Source organism: Coregonus clupeaformis, chromosome 39, assembly GCF_020615455.1.
Source record: "Coregonus clupeaformis isolate EN_2021a chromosome 39, ASM2061545v1, whole genome shotgun sequence".
Classification (NCBI taxonomy): Eukaryota; Metazoa; Chordata; class Actinopteri; order Salmoniformes; family Salmonidae; genus Coregonus; species Coregonus clupeaformis.
The window spans coordinates 19,430,340-19,454,607 of NC_059230.1; the positions used below are offsets into that span (position 1 = coordinate 19,430,340).

The 24,268-nt window shown below is 45.0% G+C and overlaps 1 protein-coding gene and 1 non-coding gene across 2 annotated transcripts in view; both read right to left on the bottom strand.

Annotated features, from left to right (window-relative positions):
- Positions 1 to 24,268, bottom strand: part of LOC121554278 (neurexin-2-like) — a 591,334-nt gene that overhangs the window by 539,713 nt on the left and 27,353 nt on the right. The window lies entirely within an intron of this gene.
- Positions 7,176 to 7,230, bottom strand: LOC121554759. Its single transcript, XR_005997772.1, has one exon. It is a non-coding gene; the product is annotated as a U7 small nuclear RNA (small nuclear RNA).

The window sequence follows — 24,268 nt, forward strand, 5'->3', positions numbered from 1 at the left end:
GAGAATATACTGGGCATTAGGTGTGTACACAATATGGACAGTTTGTAGGTCTATGGTATAACCTCTACATTGTGTATTCACTGTCATGTAGAGTGACATTTTGATTATTAAACACAACCATAGGCTCAGTCCAGCATGTCCCTAGGTGGACTTCTAATAATGTGCTAGCATCAGCATTTGTAAAGGTAGTAAAAGTAGTAAAGCAGTAAAGTAGTAGTAAAGATGTAAAGGTTGTAAAGTAGTAATATAGGTAGTAAAGTAGTAAATTAGTAGTAATGTAGTAGTAAAGTAGTAGTACAGGTTGTAAAGCAGAAGTAAATGTAGTAAAGGTAGTAAAGATAGTAGTAAAGATAGTAAAGGTAGTAAATGAGTTGTAAAGGTAGTAACGTAGCAGTAAAGTAGTACTAAAAGTTGTAAAGTAGTAGTAAAGGTAGTAAAGTAGTGGTAAGTAGTACAGGAGTAGTTAAGGTAGTAAAGTAGTAGTACAGTAGTAGTTAAGGTTGTAAAGGTTGTGAAGTAGAAGTAAAGCTAGTAAAGTAGCAAAGTAGTAGTAAAGGTAGTAAAGTAGTAAAGTAGTAGTAACATGTTGTAAAATAGTAGTTAAGGTAGTAAAGGAGTAGTTAAGGTAGTAAATTAGTAGTAAAGTAGTAGTTCATGTAGTGAAGGTAGTAAAGTATAAGTAAAGGTAGTAAAGTAATAAAGTAGTAGTAAAGGTAGTAAAGTAGGAAAGCAGTAGTACAGGTTGTAAAGTAGTAGTAAAGGTAGTAAAGGAGTAGTTAAAGTAGTAAAGTATTAGTAAACCTCACTCCATCTCCATCCTTCTCTCTTATTCAGGGCCTAGATGAGGAGGAAGGGGAAGAAGAGGAAAGAGGAAGATAAAGAGAAAACTTATAGGGCCACAACAACTATAATACACTGAGGAGGGGATAACAGAGTGTGGGGAGGGGGAGGGAGGTACAGAGAGAGAAAGACAGATCGAGAGGTAAAAGGTGATTCTTTAAAATGCAATTTTCCTCTTCGCTCCCTCTTTCAAAGGCAGAGCATTGTGTTTATAAATAAGTCAGGAGGACTGCACTCAGCATGAAGTCACACACACAAACACACTGATAAACACACACACACACAGTGATAAACATACAGAAAGACTGCACTCAGCATGCAGTCACACACACACACACACACACACACACACACACATATAAAAACACACCCACTCCCATACACACAGAAACCCACTACTTAACAGATACACAAACACACACATTCCACACACACACACACACACACAGGAGGACCGCACTCAGCATGCAGTCACACATACACACACACACACACACACTTTTATGAATAGATACTCATGAATAAACACACACAACAGGCATGCAACTGGTGACTGACGCTATTCCCATACACACATTTAATAACGCACATTCATAAACACACACAACAGGTATGATAATGCAAAGCAGCACTAATATTGTTGGAGCTAGAAACATTGGCATTTCGCTGCACCTGCAATAACATCTGCAAAACTGTGTACGAGACCAATACATTTTGATTTGATTTAATATTCAATTAACATAACTGCCACACACCTAATCCACACAGGGAGAACAGACAGTGTAGGAGGACTACAATTGTTGCCATGTAAACTGACTGAAATTCTACCAAACAATTATACAGCCTTAATAAATTGTTTTTTTTTTTTTTTTATTAATTCAAAGTTCTTGTAGGTAAAGTATATCCCAAATGAAATATCCCAGCATTTAAGAAGCACAGGCTTTACTTTACAGCTTAATCCCTGTAAGCAAATAATCCATATGATTACTTCAGACATAAAATAATAAGTCATCCAAGAGAAGGGAACTCCATCTGTCATCCATTGTTGTTTTTGGAGTGTGGTGTACTAAAGTACTCACAATGCTCTGTAGAACAAATCCACCAATAGACGGGTGGGTTGTTTAGCATGCACAAATGTGGAGCAAAACATGCAGGGTCGGCTTAGAATCAAAGGATTGTTGACAACATGTAAACTATATTTCCTCTCTAAATCTTTATTGAAAACATAAATCATTTTGTACAATGAGCACTTTTTGTCTCTCAAATACATTGTTACAGTTGTTGGTTAGCTATTTAGCGAATTTTTGCCATATTAGCATAGACGTGACAAGAGTCAAAACACCTCAAAACAAGGTATGTATCGATAACAAGATACAACGAGCTGAAACGAGCCACCTACGATTCCCCACATGCCAGCTTCTTGTCATTGTTGCTAGCTAGCTGACATGTTCGTGACATTCTCAGCTAAACCGTCTATACAGTTATGAAAGCTGAACTAAACATCGCCAAACATCGTCAGGGTAACGATGACAGAGGCTAGTCGTCTGGGTTTACGCAGCAAACCAAGCTAATTCCGTTTGAAAAAGTGTCCCACTCGCCACCGAAAGGACTTGGGGACCTCTGTGAAAAGTTCAGCCGTCTCATCTCTGGTTACCATCTCTACCAGAACACTGATCTGACTGCTGCTACTAAGGCCTAGAAACAAGTATGCATCCTCCTTCCGGTAACACTTTTGGATAGTCCATCTGTAGATGCTCAACAGACTAGCTACAGACTATCAGTAACATTTCAACCAACTATCTACTAACCCTAACCCTAGCCCTAACCCTAACCCTAACCTTAATCCTTATCTTAACCCTAAACTTAACCCTTACCTTAACTCTAGCTCTAACTCTTAACCTTAACCCTTACCCCCTTAACCCTTATTCTAAACCTTACCCTAACTCTAACCATAACCATAGCAAGCAATTGCTTATCAACAGATAGTTTGTTGATAGTATGACCATCTGCAGAGCATCTACAGATGGACTAGCCAAATAAAGTGTGACCTTCCTTCCTTTCATTCTCACCAGCGAGTGAAGATTGAAGCTTACAGAACGGAGCTCTACCTCTGTTCTCCAGCCTGCTGTAAGATCAATAGCCATTTCTTCCCGTCTCTCTGTGGCCCTGATAACTGCCTAGGAAACACAGGGATGACTGTTGAGGGCCAAAATACTCTAACTTGGTTCTGTTTTTATATCAATACGTCATGACTTTTGGTTTGGGTTTTTAATACGGCATGACTTTTGGATTTTAATACAGCATGACTTTTAAGTTTGGATGTTTAATATCAGGCATATGTGTTCTGAGACACCATCAGTGTATCTTCACAGAAGGCAGATCCCTAATGCCTCAGACAGTCTGAGTGTTTCTGATAGAGAAGTGAACCTGACACACCAGAGCTCAAGATAGAATGTGTCTCTGGTTAGGTTAGGTGCTGGAGGGCAAGGGTCTTCAATGGCTTTTCAGATTCAGGCCCTCATAGACAGAGCCTGGAGTTATTCCTGACCATATGATCTGACCAGTAAAAACTGTGGGTCTTATTTTTGGGTCGTTCCATGTCATTTCAGCAAGCCATGACACCCACCACCTCAGATTGTTCTGAAATCGTGTATGCTGTCAGAAACAGAGAAGATAAACATTCCTGCAACAACTAGGGCCCTGAGTTTATCCTGATCAGGTCATGTGATAGGGAAAACTCTTAGCCCAACTCAAAGGCCAACTGAAGGTAATAAACCATCACCATGGTAACACATCTTATTGACAGGTGGTTTAAGGTTGATTATGGGACTCCTGCATTGGTTTTCCCATTGGTTCATTGATTGATTGATTTGGGGGCAGGCAAGTCACTTTCGCCTGCCTGGGAAAAACTGCTGACGCCAGTTTAGCCATGTATCGGCTTCTCATCTCAGTCCCCGACCGTCCCCGGATTGATTGTTCTTGTTTTGCATCTGATAGAAAATGCCACGTACACACACACAAACACACTTAGACACACACAGACACATACACAAACTCCAGCAGCCAGTGTTTAACAAATGGTAAGACTTTATTTGGATAGTCTAAGAGCTAGGGAGACTGAAAGAGAGCAGCTCTCCAGTTGGTCTGGTCTGTGACTCATTGACACCTTTCCTGGTCAGAGGAATAAGGCAACCTCACAGATTTACACATAAGAGGGAACTTTATTTCCAGAGGATATTTGCAATGGACGTACTCCTGAGTGGCGCAGTGGTCTAAGGCACTGCATCGCAGTGCTAACTGTGCCACTAGAGATCCTGGTTCGAATCCAGGCTCTGTCGCAGCCTGCCGCGACCGGGAGACTCATGGGCGGCGCACAATTGGCCCAGCGTCGTCCAGGGTAGGGGAGGGAATGGCCGGCAGGGATGTAGCTCAGTTGATAGAGCATGGCGTTTGCAACGCCAGGGTTGTGGGTTCGATTCCCACGGGGGGCCAGTATAAAAAAATAAAAATAAAAATATGTATTCACTAAGTCGCTCTGGATAAGAGCGTCTGCTAAATGTCTAAAATGTAAATGTAAAATGATGTAGTTCTGTACAAAGATAAATATGAATTAATATACCATTCAGAATAAACATAGCATGACAATGAATTGGTAATCAGATACGACAGCATAATAGCAAGTGTAATATGTATAACGTGATAGTGGCTTAAGCAAAGGACTGTATAACAATATAACACATAGCATCAACTACTATTAACGAGAATAGCAATAGTATTAATAACAGTAAATGTTTCAATAACAACATCACACACTTCTGTCCACGTGGAGAGAGACTGGGGAGGCTCTGACCTGAGCAGGCAGAATGACTGTCAGGTGTCCTGTCCCCCAGCAAACTCCTTGACAACATATCGGTGGCCTGGTAGCAGAGGTCAATAGGAGTTTGGGGAGCCAGTTTATGATCCCCTAGTCTTTCTGGCACCATTGGGAGATGGGTGGAGTGAGCTGCATAAAGTTACAAGACTCACAGGCAGGGGAATCTGTAACAGAGACCTGTGATTAATTAGCTTCTTGTCCCCTTCTACAAATGTCAGACGACTGTTTACATAAACGCTCAGTGAAGGGATGACAATCGACAGTAGCCAAGTCTAACAAGAAGTTACCTTCAGTATCAACCAGAACTCAGTGCTGCGATGGATGCTTTCCAATAGACTGGAACACATCAAGTAAATGTGGGGTCTATTCTAAACTTCTAACACATGACAAAGTACATTATATGATTGACATTGTCATACATCATAAAAGGATAATGTTACTTGGCATATCCTCACGTATGAGTTATCAATTGCCATTCTAATAGCACTGCTAGCTAATACAGTTGTTACCTACAGCCATTATACTAAAAACCAATAGGCTGTTTCAAATCATACAAGTTGCCGCCGGATATGTATAGCATATGCAAAGTGCCTGGGTACCTCAGTCTCTCTGAGTAAAGGTGTCTTGCCAAGGACACAAATAGAGACTTATTCGATTTTAATTAGCCTTCCGTCTCATCTCTCCATCTGCATAAAGAAGCATCTTGGCAAAACAACCAACGAGAGAGACAGGGAGCGTTCATCATGTGAACGCCGTGGCGTACGCCCATTTGGCCCATTAGGCGTTTGATAAATGTTCGCCACCGCAGCAGCGGCGACACGGGAGTGGGAACATCAGAGGAGCGGCGGGCGGCGATAACGACACAGCTACGATCATAAACAGATCTGCTGCTGTGACAACCGTCAGGGTGATGAAAGCAGACAGAGAGAGAGGGAAGAAGAGAGAGAGAGAGAGAGAGACAGGGAGAGAGAGAGAGAGAGAGAGAGAGAGAGAGAGAGAGAGAGAGAGAGAGAGAGAGAGAGAGAGAGAGAGAGAGGAGAAAACGATGGTGAGCATTGAGCAAGACAGGGGCGGAAGGGAGAGGAAGAGACAGAGACAGAGGAGAGAAGATGGGAGAGTGACTACGAATGGACGGAAGGGTGAGTAAGGCGGGACGGGAGGAGGAGGAGAGCGGGGAGAGAGGGAAAGAGGGAAAGAGGGAACTGCACAGCCCCTCTCCATCATCTTAAATGCTCCACAATTAAAGAGAGGCTCTGCAGATCGCATGCAGCCCGGGACTGTCGGAAGGCCCCTGAGCCACGGCTGCCTAGAAATAAGCCTGTCTTAAACACGAACAGCGGGGGAGGAAAGGAAGGAGAGAGAGAGAGAAATAGGGAGTGAGGGAAAGAGAAGGAGAAAGAAGCAAGGGGGGCTGGAAGCAGAGGCTTTTTTAAATTTTCACATCAAATTATAGCAATTTTTTCTCTCTCTTTCTCTTTCTCCTGCTGGACCAGTACACATATAACTTACTTGCTGGAAGTGTAACTAAAGTTAATTAAAGCTCGGCTGCACAGCCACCCCTGCCCCCCAATAGGCACCGCCCACCCCCCTTATCCAATCCACTTCTCTTCCATCCTCCCTCCTCTTCCCTCCTTCTCCACTAAGGCTCATGGCTCTTGTTTGTTAACATGACTAAAGGAATTTGTTATCAATAAAATCACACCAGAGGGCTGAAATCTACTGAACTGTGGATAATGCGTTAAAGCAGTGAGAAAGGCAACACGACTCAGACTTGCGTATTTCCTTCTAAATAGGAGTCAGAGAAGAGAGAGTCATAGAGAGAGAGAGAGAAAGACAATCAGACAGAGAGAGAGAGAGAAAGAGAGAGAGAGAATGAGCGAGAGAGAGCTGAAAGAGAGGGAGGAGAAGCGAGCAAGAGATGAACAGATAACCTTAAGGCCCACAGGAAAAGCCCAACCCAAGAGAAGATCAGTAGCTTCGCCAACATCTCCCTCACAGCAACAGTGTAAGCTGGCAATATTCTGAATTAGGAAATGCGTAATGACCCCAAAAGCCTTTTGGGGTGTTCAGCAAGAGAAAACCATGCATCAACTGAGTCTGAAGAGTGTAGAGTTCAAGATTAGAGAATACATCCTCTGTGTAGTTTGAGGAGGCTTACAAGATAAGTCCTTGATGCTCTTTCGGTCAAATGCATCAAAATAAGCTAGTGATGCTCATTCCCACATGAAAAAATACTATAGTGTATCCTATGGTCGGATTACTATAGTATTCACTGTAGTGTTTTTGCAGACTTTATTGAAGTATTCACTGTAGTGTTTTTGCAGACTGAAGTCTGTAAAAACACTACAGTGAATAATGTAGTATTTACTGCAGTATACTGTAGTATTTACAGTAATGTTTTTGGGGACATTACTGTAGTATTTACTAAACTGTTTGTTTTATTATCTTTGACATAGAAGTGGGGGGCTTTCTCCATGAGGAAACCTACTGGAGAAAAACTAAAAGAACAAATGTTCCATAACCGGTACGTAGGTACAGTGGGGGAAAAAAGTATTTAGTCAGCCACCAACTGTGCAAGTTCTCCCACTTAAAAAGATGAGAGAGGCCTGTAATTTTCATCATAGGTACACGTCAACTATGACAGACAAAATGAGAAAAAAAAATCCAGAAAATCACATTGTAGGATTTTTTATGAATTTATTTGCAAATTATGGTGGAAAATAAATATTTGGTCAATAACAAAAGTTTCTCAATACTTTGTTATATACCCTTTGTTGGCAATGACACAGGTCAAACGTTTTCTGTAAGTCTTCACAAGGTTTTCACAAACTGTTGCTGGTATTTTGGCCCATTCCTCCATGCAGATCTCCTCTAGAGCAGTGATGTTTTGGGGCTGTCGCTGGGCAACACAGACTTTCAACTCCCTCCAAAGATTTTCTATGGGGTTGAGATCTGGAGACTGGCTAGGCCACTCCAGGACCTTGAAATGCTTCTTACGAAGCCACTCCTTCGTTGCCCGGGCGGTGTGTTTGGGATCATTGTCATGCTGAAAGACCCAGCCACGTTTCATCTTCAATGCCCTTGCTGATGGAAGGAGGTTTTCACTCAAAATCTCACGATACATGGCCCCATTCATTCTTTCCTTTACACGAATCAGTCGTCCTGGTCCCTTTGCAGAAAAACAGCCCCAAAGCATGATGTTTCCACCCCCCATGCTTCACAGTAGGTATGGTGTTCTTTGGATGCAACTCAGCATTCTTTGTCCTCCAAACACAACGAGTTGAGTTTTTACCAAAAAGTTATGTTTTGGTTTCATCTGACCATATGACATTCTCCCAATCCTCTTCTGGATCATCCAAATGCACTCTAGCAAACTTCAGACGGGCCTGGACATGTACTGGCTTAAGCAGGGGGACACGTCTGGCACTGCAGGATTTGAGTCCCTGGCGGCGTATGTGTTACTGATGGTAGGCTTTGTTACTTTGGTCCCAGCTCTCTGCAGGTCATTCACTAGGTCCCCCGTGTGGTTCTGGGATTTTTGCTCACCGTTCTTGTGATCATTTTGACCCACGGGGGTGAGATCTTGCGTGGAGCCCCAGATCGAGGGAGATTATCAGTGGTCTTGTATGTCTTCCATTTCCTAATAATTGCTCCCACAGTCTTCAAACCAAGCTGCTTACCTATTGCAGATTCAGTCTTCCCAGCCTGGTGCAGGTCTACAATTTTGTTTCTGGTGTCCTTTGACAGCTCTTTGGTCTTGGCCATAGTGGAGTTTGGAGTGTGACTGTTTGAGGTTGTGGACAGGTGTCTTTTATATTGATAAGTTCAAACAGGTGCCATTAATACAGGTAATGAGTGGAGGACAGAGGGGCCTCTTAAAGAAGAAGTTACAGGTCTGTGAGAGCCAGAAATCTTCCTTGTTTGTAGGTGACCAAATACTTATTTTCCACCATAATTTGCAAATAAATTCATTAAAAATCCTACAATGTGATTTGTCTGTCATGGTTGAAGTGTACCTATGATGAAAATTACAGGCCTCTCTCATCTTTTTAAGTGGGAGAACTTGCACAATTGGTGGCTGACTAAATACTTTTTTTCCCCACTGTATGTAGGTAGGTAGGTAGGAGTGGGTTCTGAACGGAGAGTTCAGAGCTTCTGTTCTTTTCCGTTCAAATATTTTTTATTGAACACACACAAGAATGGTGTATAGGTATGAAAGACACGTGTACAGTTCTTATCTAAACATAAGAGAACAGATATGAACAACAAGACCCAGAGTTCTGGGCACAAAACAAATATTACAAAACAAGACATACAGAACAGGGACAGGTAGAAAGAAAAAGGGTGGATGTAACCCCCCACTTATACTTATACCCCCCTTTATCCCCCTTATTCCACCCTATTCCCCTCCCGACTGCTCAGGTGGCGGGGCCAGCTACACGCTGCCCAAAGGTAGATTACAATATGACAATTGAGAGTGCGTTAAAAAGTACAAATTCACAGCGCCCGACTGGTCCAAGTAAGAGAGGAAAGGCTGCCAGATTTGATCAAATGTTGATAATTTATTGTTCAGAATATATCTAATTCTTTCTAAGTGTACAGTGTTTGCCAATTCGCTGAGCCATAGTTTGGTAGAGGGCGCTTCCCTCTTTTTCCAAAACAACAAGATTCATTTTTTTGCGAAATGAGACTGTAAGAGATGAGTTTTTTGGGAGTTGGTTAATCCGTGTAGGGAATCGGACACTCCCAGGATTATCAGAAGTGGGTCTGAGTCTATTGAAGTCTCCAGAACTTCAGAGAGGACCCCAAAATTCCACACCAGAGCATAGGGCAAAGCAGTGGAGTAGTGTACCCTGCTCAGCCTGACATTTATCACACATAGGGGATGTATCAGGAAATATCCTATGCAGTTTAGTTTTGGAATAGTGTAATCTGTGTAGTACCTTAAATTGTATGAGACGATGTCTGGAGTTAATGGAGCAGGTGTGGACATGCTCCAAGCTATCCTCCCAGTCTGCCACCGAAATGTCAGTCCCTAGTTCTTCCTCCCATTTTGCCTTAATGGCATCAGTAGAGGGTGCGTTAACAGATTGAAAAGCGTCATATAGACGAGATATCAGTTTGTCTGAGGTGGGGCATATTTTTATGCATCCGTCAAACATGGAAGGTTTAGCATTCCCAAATGTTGGGAGGTGTTTTCTAACATAGTCTCTAATTTGTAGGTATCTGAAAAAGTTACTTCTGGGAAGGTTATAAGTTTCCCTCAGCGATTCAAAGGAAGCAAAGGTCCCTCCTATATATAAATCCCCTATGGTACTTATCCCCAACTCTCCCCATCGCTCAAAGGTGTTTTCAAGGTTAGAGGGGGCAAAGGAGGGATTCCTGGCAACAGGGAGCATGAATGATATTGGTCTAAGCTCAGAGTGGACTTTAATTTGCTTCCAGAATCGGACTGTGCTATGTATAATAGGATTGTTACGGTAAAGTGACATCTCCAGATTGACAGGTGACAAAATCACAGCACCAATAGAGAAGGGGGTGACACTCCTCATGCTCCATACTAAGCCAGCTGGATGGCGGGGGGTGCCTCATCCAGCAAAAACGTAACAGCGCAGAGGTTAGCGGCCCAATAGTAAAATATAAAATTTGGGAGAGACAATCCTCCTTCCATCTTGGATTTCCATAGGTGTTTTTTACCTATCCTGTGTGTTTTATAATCCCAGATGAAAGGATTGACAATAGAGTCCAGTTGTTTATGAAAGGATTTAGGTATGAATACTGGTATGTTCTGGTATAGGTAGAGCAGTTGTGGGAGGAAGACCATTTTAATGGCATTAATTCTTCCGAGCAGAGAAATTGGGAGAGTTCTCCAAAATTGTATGTTTGCCTTGAGATTTTGCATCAGAGAGGGGAAATTCTCTTTAAATAGTAAGGAGTATTGTTTGGTAACTACATGTCACGAACAGAAGAGGACCCAAGAGCGCAAGTTCAAATTCAGAGTTCTTTATTCAAGGTTACAGGCGGGAAGAGGAGTCCCAGGGGTGTCAGGGGTCTTTCAGGGTCCTCCTGTGGGTACCTGTGCTCCGGGGGTCACCAAATGTCGGGGGTGTCCAGTCCAAGTGCTTAGTGTGTGTGTTCCCCAGTGATGGAGCGGCGTATCGGGCTGAGGGTGGTGAAACGTCTGGGCACGCTCATCTGGTGGTCGGAGACCTGGGGAACACACACACAACAGCAATATGAATGGCAGGCAGAAGTACAGATCAGGGCTGGGCAAATATCGTGGTGAGAGACAGAAGGCAGAAAGCGAGTTACCGGAGGGGCTGAAGATCGGAGAGTAGTCGAGGTCCAGAAGGCAGGTTGGGATAGACGGGGCAGTAGAACAAGGAGGCAGTCAAGAAAGGATCGGTATCACAAACAGGAGTCAGAGCGCAGACAGGCAGGTTACTGGTCCGGGTTTGAAGACGATCTGACAGGGCTTGGCTGAAAACCAGGGCTTGATATACTGGGAGAGGTAGTGGGGAAATGCAGTTCAGCTGGCAGAGTAATTAGAACAGAGTGAGGCAAGGTGAGGATGGTGAGTGGGAAATGCAGTGCAGCTGGCCAGGTAACAAGAGCAGAGCAGGGCAGGTGGAGCTAGTTAGGCTGAGTAGAGAGAGGGAGGTGAGCAGAGTGGAAGATAATTGAATGCAATTAATGTTGCTACCAGGGAGAGAGAGTGCTCATGACAGGACCCCCCTCCAAGGGACGGCCCCAGAAGTCCCAAGAACAACATCATGCCGGGAGGGTGGAGGGGAGCAGGCGGCGGGTCAGAACTCCTCCGAGCGGTCCGAGTGAATCTCCTCATCCTCAGAAGGAGCTGGAGGGTCACGGTCGGGAGACAGGACAGGCACTGAGACAGGAGCAGGGCGGGCCGGACGGCTAGGAACCCCTCTTGGACGGCCCCCTACGGATTGCAGGCTGATCAGGATGTAGTCGGTGGAAGTCAGTGATAAGGGTCCGGTCCACTATCCTCCTGGCCGGGATCCAGGTCCTCTCCCTCTGGACCATATCCCTCCCAATCAACGAGGTACTGGAGACCCCTACCCCTTCGCCTAGAGCGGAGCAGCCGCCGGACGGTGAAGACAGGACCGCCATCTACGAGGCGCGGAGGAGGTGGCGCCGGAGCTGCAGGGACCAGGGGACTTTCATGGACCGGCTTGACCTTGGAGGCGTGGAAGGTGGGGTGGACCCGCATGGAAGCGGGCAACTGAAGTCGGACCGCCGTTGGACTGATGACTTTCTGCACAGGAAAAGGACCAATGAAGCGAGGGCCAGCTTTCGTGATACAACCCGCAGCGGCAGATCCCGGGCAGACAGCCAGACCTTCTGACCAACCCGGTAAGTAGGTGCTGGGTCCTCCGTCGGTTGGCACCCGACGGCGTAGCTGGTTCCAGACTTCAGGAGCACAGTGCGAGCCTGGGCCCAAGTGCGGCGGCAGCGGCGGGCATACGCAGAGCAGACGGACAGGTGGCATCCGCCTCCTGGCTGGCAAACAGTGGAGGTTGATACCCGTAGACACACTGAAAGGGGGAGAGCCCGGTGGAGGAACTGGTGAGTGAATTATGGGCATATTCCACCCAGAGCAGGTGTTGAGCCCAGGCCCGGGGATTTTGGGAAGCCACACACCTCAGTGCCTTCTCCAGCTCCTGGTTCATGCGTTCAGTCTGGCCGTTTGACTGCGGGTGGAATCCAGACGATAGGCTGGCGGTGGCCCCAAGGAGATGACAGAACTCCTTCCAAAAGGTTGCTGAGAATTGCGGGCCCCGGTCTGACACTATATCCTGGGGTAGGCCATGGATACTGAAACACATGTTCCAGGACCACCTGGGAGGTCTCTTTAGCAGAGGGTAGTTTGGGAAGGGGCACGAAGTGGGTCATCTTACTAAAGCGGTCAACAATGGTAAGGATGACTGTGTGTCCGTCAGAGGGCGGAAGGCCCGTAACAAAGTCCAGTGAAACGTGGGACCAGGGCCTCTTGGGTATGAGTAGGGGTTGCAGCAACCCAGCAGGAGGCTGGTTGGGAGTCTTGTTTCGGTTACAAGTGGGACAAGCTCGGATGAATTCTCGGACATCCCGTCTCATCCCCCGCCACCAGAACCGCTGGCGGACCAGATGAAGGGGTGCGAGTGATGCCGGGATGACAGGCCAGACGGGATTCGTGCCCCCCACTGAATCACAGGTGACCTGAGATTTGCTGGAACAAACAGACGGTTGGGGGCGCTGGTGCTTGGACCTGGCTGGTCCCGAAGAGCCTCCATGACCTGCTTCTCGATCTCCCAGGTGAGGGCCGCTACGACCAAGTGGCTGGGAAGAATGGGAGCTGTCATGGCGGTGGTCTCGTCCTTCTGAAACATCCGGGGAAAGAGCATCAGGTTTGATGTTGCGAGATCCCGGGCGGTAGGAGAGCGTGAAATTGAAGCGCGTAAAGAACAGAGACCACCGCTGTTGACCGGGAGTTCAGCCTCCTGGCTGTTTGGATATACTCCAGGTTCTTGTGGTCTGTCCACACTACGAATGGTTCCTTTGACCCCTCTAACCAGTGCCGCCATTCTTCAAGGGGCGAGCTTGACAGCCAACAGCTCGCGGTTCCCAATGTCGTAGTTGCATTCGGCAGGGGTTAGCCGACGGGAGTAGAAGGCACAGGGGTGCATCTTGCCATCCTCAGCTGCTCTTTGAGAAAGCACTGCACCCACTCCCACGTCCGAAGCATCTACCTCCACCACAAACTGCCTTGCTGCATCTGGCATCTGGAGGATGGGAGCAGAAGTGAAACATGTCTTGAGGATATTGAAGGCCTTATCAGCAGCTGATGTCCATTGGTACGGTTGTTTAGTGCTGGTTAGCGCCGTGAGGGGTGCAGCCACTGTGCTATAGTTTCTGATGAATCTCCTATAAAAGTTGGCAAAGCCCAGGAACTGTTGCAACTTCTTCCGAGACTCAGGAACTGGCCAGGAAGTGACAGCCGACACCTTCGTGAGATCCATCTGAATGCTGCCCTCGGTCACCACATACCCCAGGAATGAAACGGTCTTGGCATGGAACTCGCACTTCTCTGCCTTCACGAAAAGAGAGTTCTCCAGCAGGCGGCGCAGGACCAACCGGACGTGGAATGCGTGTGTTCTGACAGAGTCTTTGAGAATATTAAAATATCGTCAAGGTACACAAATACGAACGTATTTAGCATGTCCCCTGAGGATATCATTCACTAGGGCTTGAAAAACTGCTGGGGCATTGGTGAGGCCGAAGGGCATGACGAGATATTCATAGTGGCCGGTTGGTGTGTTGAACGCTGTCTTCCATTCGTCTCCCTCCCTCATCCGCACCAGATGGTAGGCATTGCGAAGGTCCAGCTTAGTGAATACAGTGGCTCCCTGCAGCAGTTCGAAGGCAGACGAAAGTAAGGGCAGTGGGTAGCGATTCTTAACCGTGATGTCGTTCAGACCCGGTAATCTATGCATGGACGAAGAGAACCGTCCTTCTTGCCGACAAAGAAGAATCCCGCCTCCTGCGGGAAGACGACGGTCTAATTATCCCGGAGGCAAGAGAGTCATTAATGTAGTCCTCCATGGCCTTTCTTTCGGGGCTGACAGTGAATACAGACGACCCTTGGGAGGTGCTGTGCCAGGCAGGAGATCAATCGCGCAGTCATAGGGTCTGTGTGGGGGTAGAGATGTCGCCTTGGATTTGTTGAACACCTCTTTCAGGCTGTGGTAACAGGCCGGAACATTGGATATGTCGGAGGTAGCGCTAGATCCTTCCCGGTGAACGGGCAGGGTGGCCCCCTTAAACAGGTCTGGTGACAACTCCTTCCCCACTCACGGACTGTTCCTGTCTCCCAGTCGATGTGGGGGTTGTGCTGACGGAGCCACGGGTATCCAAGAATGAGTGGTTGGCCAGGTGAGTGTAGGAGGTGAAACTGGATGGACTCCTGGTGGTTTCCTGACAGCAGGATTGTCACAGGGGCGGAGATATGAGTGACAGTGCCAAGATGATGCCCATCCAGGGCTCGTGCAGGAATGGGTTGTGTCAGTTGATGATGGTTCACGCCCAGTTGCTGTGCAAGCTCAGGGTCCATGATGTTTGCTTCGGCTCCGGAATCCACAAGGGCGGCCAATGTATGAGTCTTGTCAGAAAGCTGAAGGCGGAGATGAAGCAGGGTCTTTCGGATGGAGGGAGACTGAAGGCTTGTTGAGCTCACCCGGATCTCCCCTACACCTGGTGAGCTGCGGCTTTTGCCGGACAAGTAGCGACACGGTGATTCTCGCCACCACAGTAGAGGCAAGGTTGGAGCTTAGACGGCGCCGACGCTCCTCGGGAGTCAGAGAGGCACGGCCAATCTCCATGGGCTCAGGCTGATTGAGTTGGCTATGGGACTTGACAGGCAGGGGCTGGACAGAAGCGGTATCGACCCGAGTACGGATGGCAGGTTGACTGAGACGGCCCTTCTCCCTCCTCCGGGTCTGTATACGGCGGTCAATGCGAACGGCAAGGTCAATGGCGGCATCAAGCGTTGAGGGCGGGTCATGGGAAACAAGCTCGTCCTTGATATAGTCCGCCAGGCTATGGAGGAAGGCTTGCACCAGTGCCTCTGGGTTAAACGAGCTTTGACTGGCCAGGGTACGAAAGTCAATGGAGAAGTCTGCCACTGTCCGATTGCCCTGACGGATGGTGAGCAGAGCTTGTGACGCTTCGGCTGTTGGCGAGCCTAGGTCAAAGACCTTTAACATCTCCTCCTCAAAGGCACTGAAGGAGGCACAGGCTGGGGTTTGCCGGTCGAATTCCGCCGTTCCCCACAACGAGCTCGACCGGTGAGATGTGTGATGACATACCCCACCTTGGCTCCCTCTGTTGAGAAAGTCCTGGGCTGTAGTGCAAACTGGATTCGGCAGCTGCTCAAGAATGGTCTTACTTGCTTCTGGTTGCCATCAAAGCGTTCCGGGTTCCCAATCCTTGGTTCAGGAGCGTGGGGATCTGGTGGCAGCACTGCCGGGCCTGCAGCATTGGGACCTCCAGCGGAGGGATGAAGGAGTATCGGTGGTACAGGAACAAAAGGACCAGGGGGGGTGCAGGTGGAGTAGCCGGGCTTGAGAGTAGTTGCAGGGCTTGGGCTAGCTGTTGTTGCTGCAGTTGGAACTGTTGTTGCTGCTGGTTGAATAGCTGGAGAAGGGAAGCGATGTCGCCAGCCATCCGATTTATGTCTCCCTCAGAGCGTTCCAGTCGCTGTAGGGCAGTCCTCTCTGGCTCTTCCTCCATCGTGGTCAGGGAGTGCGCTGGGTCCATGATGGTCAGATCGTTCTGTCACGAACAGAAGAGGACCCAAGAGCGCAAGTTCAAATTCAGAGTTCTTTATTCAAGGTTACAGGCGGGAAGAGGAGTCCCAGGGGTGTCAGGGGTCTTTCAGGGTCCTCCTGTGGGTACCTGTGCTCGGGGGTCACCAAATGTCCCGGGGGTGTCCAGTCCAAGTGCTTAGTGTGTGTGTTCCCCAGTGATGGAGCGGCGTATCGGGCTGAGGGTGGTGAAACGTCTGGGCACGCTCATCTGGTGGTCGGAGACCTGGGGGAACACACGCACACAACAGCAATATGAATGGCAGGCAGAAGTACAGATCAGGGCTGGGCAAATATCGTGGTGAGAGACAGAAGGCAGAAACGAGTTACCGGAGGGGCTGAAGATCGGAGAGTAGTCGAGGTCCAGAAGGCAGGTTGGGATAGACGGGGCAGTAGAACAAGGAGGCAGTCAAGAAAGGATCGGTATCACAAACAGGAGTCAGAGCGCAGACAGGCAGGTTACTGGTCCGGGTTTGAAGACGATCTGACAGGGCTTGGCTGAAAACCAGGGCTTGATATACTGGGAGAGGTAGTGGGGAAATGCAGTTCAGCTGGCAGAGTAATTAGAACAGAGTGAGGCAAGGTGAGGATGGTGAGTGGGAAATGCAGTGCAGCTGGCCAGGTAACAAGAGCAGAGCAGGGCAGGTGGAGCTAGTTAGGCTGAGTAGAGAGAGGGAGGTGAGCAGAGTGGAAGATAATTGAATGCAATTAATGTTGCTACCAGGGAGAGAGAGTGCTCATGACACTACAATTCCAAGGTAGATACATTTTTCTGAAGATAACTTAACTGGAAGATGTTCTAGCCAGGCGGTGTTTTGCAACCGTATGGGCATTAATTCACTCTTGTTCCAATTTATTATGTATCCCGAGAAGGTACCAAACAAATTAATCACCTCAAGAATAGCTGGAATACTAGCTTGGGGTTTTGTTACTTAGAGGAGAATATCATCTGCGTATAGGGAAATCTTATTTAGAGTATCTTTAGTATTATAGCCTATTGCTGAATGAGATCTGATCGCTTGAGCGAGAGGTTCAATAATTAGGGCGAAAAGCATAGGCGACATCGCACAACCCTGCCTTGTCCCTCTGTAAAGCTTAAATCGGGGCGACAGTGATTGGTTAGTGAGTATTCTCGCACAGGGGTTCCTATATAAAAGCTGGATCCAATTTATGAACCCATCTCCAATATTAAATTTCTGTAGGACCTTGAATAGATAGGGCCACTCAACTTGGTCAAAGGCCTTTTTGGCGTCAAGAGATATAACGGCAAGGTCCACGTTAGGTAACCTCTGAGAATACATAATGTTGAAGAGGCACCTGAGATTGAAGAATTCGTTTCTGTTAGGGATAAAGCCGGTCTGGTCCGAATGGACCAATTTGCCATAAAACTGATGGAATCTGTCATTGATGTCTTTGGGGGAGGAGAGTAATTCCCCAGATGCAGATTTAACTTTGTGAATCATTCGGTCACTCACATTTTTTCGAAGTTGTCTGGAGAGTAATTTGTGTGGTTTGTCACCAAACTCAAAATATTTTTGCTTGGCATAGAGAAAAGATTTAGCAATTTTAGCCGAGAGGATCTGATTGTATTTAAATTTTAAAGACATAATTTTTTATATGTTTCTCCATAGATGGATGTCTAGCATTCTCCCTATCCAGTAAGTGAATTTGTGCCTCCAGTTCTACCAATTTTCTTCTGTTTTGCCTACTCCTGGCAGTCTGAAAGGAGATGATACAGCCTCTCAAATACGCCTTCAGCGTTTCCCACAATAATGCTGGGGAAGTCTCTGTGCGTCGTTGGTATCAAAGAAAAATGTAATTTGGTCTTTAAGATGTTCACAGAATGTTGGTTCTGTGAGGAGCTGAGGATTCAACCTCCAGACCCTCTCGTTTGGTACGATGTCACCCAATCTCAGGGAGAAGGTGAGTGGACCGTGGTCAGAGATTATAATTTCATGATATCTCACATTACAGGTATAGGGGAGTAGTTTAGCATCAACCAAAAAGTAGTCAATTCGAGTATATACATTGTGAACATGAGAGTAAAAGGAGTATTCCCTACCCGTAGGGGTTAGAGATCCTCCATATATCAAATAAGTTCTAATTTTTTATGTAGGTATTCAAGAATTCGCTTGAATAGGAGGTAGGGGTTCGCCGGGTAGAGGATCTATCCAAATATTGGTCTAGTACACAGTTAAGGTCCCCTCCAATGACCAGATTAGTGTGGGAGATATCTGGAAACAGGGCAAGGACTCTTTTGACAAAAGAGGGGTTATCAATGTTTGGCCCATAGATACAGAAGTTACATAAGTAGAGTGGATCTCTCCTATTACAATCACATAACGACCCTCTTTATCCACAATAGTGGTTTTATGTAGAAAGGGAATTCCTTTCCGTACCAGAATCGCTGTGCCTCTCGTTTTGGCAGAGAAGTTAGATTGATACACTTGCCCCACCCACTTACATTTAAGTCTGTTATGAGAATTGTTTTTCAGATGGGTTTCTTGCAAAAATATAATATCAGACGAAAGTGCTTTCAAGTGGGCTAGGACCTTGCCTCTCTTAATTGGTTCGTTTAAACCCTTGACATTCCAGGAAGTGAATGTAAGCCCCGCCCTCCTCTCATTTGTAGTTCCTATGGTGGCCTGCATAACATGTAACTCACTAAAAAGGTAAGAAAGCGCACCAAACCATCACGATCAGCATATGTAGCACCTACACCCGAGCAGTATCCAACCCACCCCTCCCCCCCCGCAAGCACCTTTACTCTCCACCCTGTTCCCCTATTTTCCCCAACCTTTACCCCCGCCATCAACCCACATTTAACAGGCATACACAAATAGGACAGAAAAAAATATGAAAATAAAAATAACAAACACATTGTCTGGCCGATGCCAAAAAGCACGGCGCGACCTCGAACAAGATAAAAATAAAATCCCAACTATCGTTCACCTCTCACTATCCTAGAACTTCTACTAACATATGAACAGAGGAGGCACCCGCGCTTAAAGTGTTCAATTATCATCTAATAAACCTAAACAGAATAAGTTGCAACTTAAACATATTGCGCACTTAAGGTTCATTTTGTGTCAATCCCTGAGAAAAGCAAGATGTATCATCACAAGATTCTATTGCTAAGCAATGCCGGTCTAAACATAAACCATAAGTAACCGACATAGACAGCAGTACAGTTACATATTGTGGGTTAGGAGATGGGAACAAGGATTTTGATAAATTGAACGTACCTCCCAATAAAAAAAAATCTAAATCTAAATCTATATATTTTTAAAAAATTGTGATTTATATATACATATGTGCACACATACACATATACACATCCACACACACACATACATACATGTGCATACCTACATACATACACACACACACACACAGACGTGCGTATATATATGCGCACACACACACATATACACACACGTGCACCCACACACATACACACATATATACATACACACACACACACACACACACACATACATACACACACACATACATACACATACAAACACATGTATACATACACATACAAAAAAATATATACATATAAAATAAATATTCTTAAATATATACAGATACATACACACGCATACACATATATACATCCATACACACACATCTACATACACAAACATTCAAACCCCAGAATAATAATCTATACTAATTTAAAATATACACATACATAATACTAAAATGCTAAGAGAAAATAATTATAAAGTACAACTAATTATTATTATATGTACGCACACCTACACAGACACAAGCACCACGGAGGGCTGGTGGGAATCAAATCGTGATAGCGGGCCAGGCTATGACAAAGGCAGAACAGCACAAAGCATCAACTAGCTATCCAGGTGTCTGCGTCTGCCCCTTCCCAACCATCACCCCCAGTCCCCTGCAAGCAATAAATACATGGTAATAGGAATAATGTAAGAATTGAAAAATAAATAACGAAACAAAACAAAAATGGGGGAATATAAGTATATCCATCCGAAAGTGTCAATGATTCGACCTGGAAGGCCTCCCAAACAGGCATCGCTCTAAACCCAGTCGAATGAAAGTGAAATTAACGTTAAATGACAGTTCTGACAGCCCTCCATTGGTCAGCTCAGCATATTACATCTTCGGTAGCCCTTGCTGAGACCGTTTAATACGGTTTCACCCGTTATGGTATAGTATGGGTTCGAGTCCATGAGCAGACCCTAACACACAATGACAAGGCACTCTAACCTGTACGGGGGATTGACATATATTCCTGGATAAACTTCTCTGCGTCCAAAACCGAGGAGAGCCAAATCTTCTCCCCGGAAGGCGGGGTAATTCTTAGTCTTGCAGGGAAGAGTAAGACTGGGCGAAGATGGAGTTTGTAGAGTTTGGTCATGACATCTCTGTAGCCAGCGCGGTGCTTTGCCACATTGGGCGCATAATCCTCATAGACACGAAAGGGGTGCCCTTTATGTAACAGGTTGCCCCTCATTCGAGCCTCGCGCAGGATAAGATCCTTGGTCTTGAAACTGTGACAACAGATGATTACTGGGCGAGGACGCTGGCCTGGTCCAGGCACTGGGACAAGGGCGCGATGTGCACTGTCCAGTAGGGGATCCGAAGCCAAAACATCCGGTCCCATTGCATCCTTCAGTAGCTTGGCGAAGAAGTCGGTGGGGCGAGAGCCCGCCTCCACCCCTTCTGCCAGACCCACAACGCGAAGGTTATGACGCCTGGATCTGCCCTCCAGGTCGACCACTTTCACAGAAAGCCTCTGCACACTATCCTGCAATGACGTGCATAGCTTCTCTAACTCGTCGTGTTGCGTCTGTTCAGCGTTCCATTCATGGGCTACGAAGTGACTCCCGCTCAAGAGGCCGGCAGAAAAGGTGAGCTTTCTCACAACTTTGGGCGCTGGTCGGTTCGTGTGCTGTGTGTGTGCGTTGAGGAGATGTACCGTCAAAGGACTTGTGTGTGCGCCTTGCTGTTATTTGCTGTGTGATGACAATCCGTTCTAAATTTCTAAATTTGTTTGCGTTGAAAACAACGCAAACAGGGGGGAGTATCTATAGGAATTGATAACACTGGGCACAGGGATATTTGGCTTGAATAAATGTAAAGGAGTGTCCAGGAAAAGACAAGGAAATAAGGAAAAACGTATACTATTAGGACGTCGCTGATTTAAGGAAGGCCTCAAACGAGGCGATCATTAAGATGGGCCGTAAATCCTAGGAAAGTCACTAGGTTGACTTTCGGGTCAGTTCTGGGAACTAGAGATTGTGGAATATACATTCAATTGTATGTTACCTCTCGGCATATAGTTGACGAGGTATATGTTCGATGTAGCCTCTCATTGAATATCTGCAACTCAAGGTAGCATACATTTAGGAAGGAATATAAAGGAAAAAAGGAGCGACGTAAGCATGCTTTAGACTATTGTATGAACGGATGCATTCTTGTTTGAATATATGTGTGTGTGTGTGAAAGAGAGCCTATGCGTGTGTGTACATGGGGAGGTCTCTGCTGTGTTTCAGCTGTGTCGACTCATGCTATGATAACATTTATGTTAGAGATATATACATATATATGTTTTGGTTGAGAACAGGGGTTTTAGTTTTTTGTAAGGAAATATGTTAGTTAAGGTTTAAACCTTATGAGTCTCCATTTGAGAGAACGTTTCCATAATTGTAAAAAAAAAAAAAAAAATATGAGCCCCCCGGGAGGAGTTAGGATTGCATAGAGATGATTTGTAATGGATAAGAAAATAACTATAAATCTGCAGATTAGAATAAGTGAAGATAAGAAACTTCTAAGTAGGCTTTGTGTTCTATGTTTTGTGTTGGTTTGTGCGTTTTGTTCAGTGTTACTGTTTGTCTGTGTGGGAAAAAACGGAGGGACAGCTGGTCTGTCTACTGTCTGCTGTTTGGAGAGAGTTGCTTGCGGGAGCTCCTCTCACCATGAAAGCGCACTGGTGAATGAGCTGCGCATGTGTGGGATTTTAGGTATTTAGAGTTGAGCGGAGCGAGTGTGCCACTCCCCTGCCTGCACTGAGCTGCTGTGACACGCAGACTTAGAGCTGCAGACAGAGAAGAAAGAGGGGGACTTTGAATACACACGGATAAAGTATTCTGTTTGATAAGTGGCTGTTGCTTACCTATCAAACTATTTGATTGAGATACATTGAATTTATAAATGAGAAGATATGTTGACGGATAAAAAAAAAAAAAAAAAAATGTTATTGCGCTATTTATAATATTCCTGAGTTAAGCTGTTTGCTTATTTCTTAGCGCGAATGTGAACATAGGTATGTCTAAAAGGGTACTGTATGGTTGAAATAACCCAGTGAGTGCATAAAATACTACATTCTTGTCTGTTTCTTTTGTTCTTCTGTGATGTGAGAAACGAGAAGGAGGAGACAGAGAGAGAGGAGGTGCTGACCAGTGCATCACACGACAGCTTGTGCTGCCCCGGATCCAGTCCAATTAAGGCCAGTACTGTTCTATCCACAAACTTACTTTCCCTTACAGGATATTGTGTATGCATAGAATATTTCATGTTGTGACAATTTTACTTGGCAACAGACTGATCAATTGATGTAATTGAGAATTGCACATTAGGGTTTTTTGTGTATGGGTTGTTTTGATTAGAGTTGTGTTGGAAATCCAGCACTGACATTATTCTGTAAAATTAAGGTAATTGGGTGCTTATTAAGTAATTGGTTTGTGGGTGCTGTAGTGTTGCTGGATTAAAGGTCTTTCTTTTTTGGATTGCTCTGAAGTTGACTAGTTTCCTTTACTTTTCCTGATCGGATGTGGTAAGATTGCCACTAATCAATAATTTGGTAAAATAAAATAAAATAAAAAATAAATTAATAAATTAATAAATTAATAAATTAATAAATTAATAAATTAATAAATTAATAATAATAAATAAATATATTGATAATTCAACCGACTGTTCTTCCTGGTCACATTCCTACACCAAGAGGTCCTAATATGTCCAACTAAGCTAAAATATGCTCAGTCGGTTGCAAAGTTCTTGTGTAAAGAAGTCATAAGCAGGTGGGGACTTCCCGATCGAATATCCTCAAATAGTGGGAAAGAGTTTTGTGGATAAATCAGTGAAATGGATTTTGAAAAAAAAATTGGGTAAAAAGTCAGACCAAAAAAAGTAATGAAAACTAGGGTTGAAGTAACTCTAGGAAATGTTGAATATCTGATTGTGCGATAATTCTTCACGTCTTTACATATTATTGTGATATTTAGTATTTTCTTATGAATCAAAGGGGGGAAATGGAATGTGATTCATTTTATATATTTTTATATTATTTTTGATATTGATGTTTTAATTTGCATGTGTTGTTTTGCAAAAGATACTGGTTGGTGTTTTCTTTTCTTCCAGAAGTATATGGGGAATGTGTAGAGTGGGACTCAAATACTCAAACATGGACAATATGAATGGACTGGAGGAAGTTGAACAAGGAAGGTGTGGAAATGTTCAGATTCCATCATCGACGTTGCATTGAAAGTCGACATTGCTGAGGAGATGCAGTGTGGTGGACTACATTCCAGTGTCTGCAATGATTTATAGACATATTTGCATGTGTAATACATAATTTGTGTCATATTCTTTCTGTATTAATTTTTTGAAGAATGACGGTTTCTGTTGTTGGGTACATGTGGGGACCTCAGATGTTTTTGTTTTTTTCGTGGATGCTTAGGGATATTGGGTCTAGGCAGGGACAGAGATGGGTCGACCAGCCTGAATGTGGACATTTTTGATTGTATTTTGTTTTCTGAGGTTTTCATGTGTATTCAATTGCATCATATCTTAAAATGCATTGATAAAGATTTATAAATTGATCTGGAGTACTTAGGTGGTCACCTGGGGCAAAGGGGCCGTGAGAGAATTTTCCTGTCTTGATTGATTGATGGATATTTGGAATGAAAGCTGCCAGACAGGTTTTTCGCTCTTACACTCCATAAAAATGTGCTTACACTCCATAAAAATTAGCTTACACTCCATAACAATTTGTTTACACTACACAAAAATGTCTATATAAAAATGTGTTTATTCTCCATACATTTTGTTTTATTGCTAAAGTTACACAAGAATTCTGATGTAATAAAAATTGTTATTTGTCATAATCCTATTATTTTTGTTTTCGAGACTTAATTAGTCTCGA